We start from the raw sequence: 3,300 nt of genomic DNA on the forward strand, positions 1-3,300 counted from the left end.
TAATAGCCTGAGAGAGAGTAAGTTACCAGCGTGAAACACCAGAATAAAGTTATAAGATGTAAAAGTAGTTATTTGGCCCATCGAGTCTGCTTTGCCATTCAGTGCAATTGGGCTAACCTGATAATTCTCAGGTCACCGGACCTAAAACATTAACTCTGTTTTTTCCTTTACAGATGCTGCCAGACCTGCTGAGCTTTCCCAGCAACTTTGTTTTTGTTCCTGATAATTCTCAACTCCACTTTCCTGTTTTACACCCATAACACTACTTATCTTACTGATTAAAAATCTGTCTATCTCAGCCTCAGACAATCCAGCCTTGACAGCCCTCTGCGGTAAAGAATTCCACAGGTTGGTTACCTTTATAAGGGAGGGAAAAAAGAATCATTTCACACTAGGATGGCATTCCATCAAATTTGGGAGGTTAAAGGGTGATTTCATCAAAGTTTTGTTAGGGGAACAAGGATAGTCAGGGAAACTTTCCTTTGGGAGTCTAGGAGCAGGCAGCATAAACGAAAATTTGAGCCAAATATAGAGTTAAATATAGAGTTAAATTGGGCAATACTTACGCACCTTATTTGAAATATATTAAGACAAATATGACTGCCGATGGCAGGACAGGAGGGTGCTACTTTAACTCTAGTGTCAGGAGCTGCAGTGCATACATGGTGGTAGGGGGCGGCACGGTGGCTCAGTGGTTAGCACTGTTGCCTCACAGTGCCAGGGACCCAGGTTCAATTCCGCCCTTGGGTGACTGTCTGTGTGGAGTTTGTACATTCTCCCCATGTCTGTGTGGGTTTCCTCCAGGTGCTCAGGTTTCCTCCCACAGTCCAAACATGTGCAGGCTAGGTGGATTGGCCATGCTGAATTGCCTGTAGTGTTCAGTGATGTGTGGGTTATAGGGGGATGGGTCTGGGTGGGATGCTTCAAGGATTAGTGTGGACTTGTTGGCCGAAGAGCCTGTTTCCACACTGTAGGGATTCTATGATTCTATTCTATTCTATGCTCAATGCAAATTGTGTGTGTGTAGAGTAGGCACATGTCCCACCTGTAATTGTGTGATGGTATGGAATTGCTGTCACTAGCCTGCTACAACAGCTGATGATTTGTTGCAAGTTCAACATAAACGTCTTAAAAAAAAAATTAAGCATTGAGGGCGCAAAGGTGGCATGGCTGATGTTACAGTATGTTCCAATGTTATTCTAGGTACATACAGTATATAGATATCACACTATATTTTGTTCACTTGATTAGTTGATAGGAAGGTAATGAGAGTGGAGTGTGGATGGGGAAGGGCTGTGGGGGAGCGAGGGATGTGGATTCAGGGTGCGGTGTGGATGTGAGTAGGCCAGGGTAGGGGGAGAGAAGCAGGGTGCGGATGAGAGGGTAGTGGGGGGAGGGAAGTTGTGGAAGGAAGGAGGGTGATGGGGAAGGGCTGTGAGGGAAAAGTTGTGGAATGGGAAGGGCTGTGGATTCAAGAAGGGTGATGGGGAAGGATGTGTGTGGATACAGGATTGTTGGGGCAGGGGTTGTGAATGAGGGAGGGCGATGGGGATGTAGTAAAGAAATGATAGGGGCAGTATTAGAATGTTTGATTGTGGTGATTTGAAAATAGTGCTGGAGGTGGACAAGGTGCATTCAGGCTTGGGCGCAAAGAGTAGGAGGCAGTGAAGACATGGAAAACCTTTGAAAATTTTTGTAATTAACCAGGAGAAGTCATGTCAGAATGGTAGTGTCACTGGATAAGTGTTCCGGAGGCCCAGGTTAATGCAATGGAGACATGGGTTCAAACCCCAGTGAAACTTTTTTTTAAAAATCTGGAATGTTTTTGTACTGGCGGCCATGTAACCACTGTTAATTATAAAAATCCATCTTGTTCACTAATGCCCTTCAGGGAAGGAAATCTGCTTTTCTTACCCAGTCTGGCCCAGATGTGACTCCAGACCCACCGTAATATGATTGACTTTTAACTGCCCTCTGAAATGGCCAAGTGAGATACTTGTATTGAAACATTCAGTTTCATTTCTTTCATCAGGCTTGGTAGTCAGACTGGAAGGTTTGAGTTATAAGGAGGTTAGATAGACTGGGACTTTTTCCTTGGAGCGTAGGAAGCTGAAGTATGACCTTATAGAGGTTTATAAAATCATGAGGGGAATAGATAAGTTGAACTGCCAAGATCTTTTCCCGAGGGTGGGAAAGTCCAAAACTAGAGAGCATAAGTTTATGGTGAACAAGGGAAGATTTAAAAGGGACCTGAGGGGCAACAATCTCACATGGTGGGGGTGGTGGGGGGGAGGCACCGCCACACTGAGGAGGAAAGAGTTCATATATGGAATGAGCTGCCAGTGGAAGTGGTAGAGGTGCATACATTTAAAAGACATTTGGACAGGTACATAAGTAGGAAAGGCTTAGAAGGATATGGGTCCGACGCAATGAAATTAGACCAATTCAGCTTAGCAAACCTTGTCAACATGGACAGGTTGGGCTGAAGAACTTGTTTCCTGTGCATTATGTACCTTAGTTGAGATGTCGTCTTACAGTGTTATATTGCACTCTCGGGCTTCATGTTTGGCAGTAGTTGAATAAAGGGGACTGAAGAACATTTTACCTATTAGGGCAATAATATGGTAGGATTATAAGTCTATCTTTATTGGATGGCATGATATTGTATTCTTAAGGCAATGTCATATAAATGCACATTTAGCATCCAGTGCTCTCTCCATATGTGAACTGTCAAGCAGAATGGCCAAGGAGTGAGATGTTAACATGCTCATACATTCATGGCTTTAACAATGTGGACAAGGAGCAGAGAAATGACTTATGATAGCTTCATTTACTTCAGCATCTGTCCAGAGCCATTAGCCTCAGCAGTAGTCATCTCTTTTTAGCCTGTGAGAGAAAATCCATTCCCCTTTGTCTTCAAGGGGGTAGAGAGTGTATGTAATGAGAGGGCTCTAGATGGTGGCTATCAGAAGTGTGTGCACCATCAAAGTTGGCAAAAGCTTGCAGATAAGGAAATGATGATGGTCAGGTACATACATCTCTTGCAGTCAGAACACTTGAACATGTGTCGCTGATCACCTATCCCATCTCTGCATTGCTGTGCCATCAGGGAGAACTTGTGCAAGATCTCAGTTCTCCTTCTCTTTCTCCTTGTTATGCCAGGTGTGCTCTGTGATCCACATTGTAAACTCCCCTGAATCGGTCAAGGCATCAGAAATAAGAGATAACAAGGTGTAGAGCTGGATGAACACAGCAGGCCAAGCAGCATCAGAAGAGCAGGAAAGCTGATGTTTCAGGCCT

The sequence above is a fragment of the Rhincodon typus genome, chromosome 12 (genome assembly GCF_021869965.1).
Source record: "Rhincodon typus isolate 14 chromosome 12, sRhiTyp1.1, whole genome shotgun sequence".
Classification (NCBI taxonomy): Eukaryota; Metazoa; Chordata; class Chondrichthyes; order Orectolobiformes; family Rhincodontidae; genus Rhincodon; species Rhincodon typus.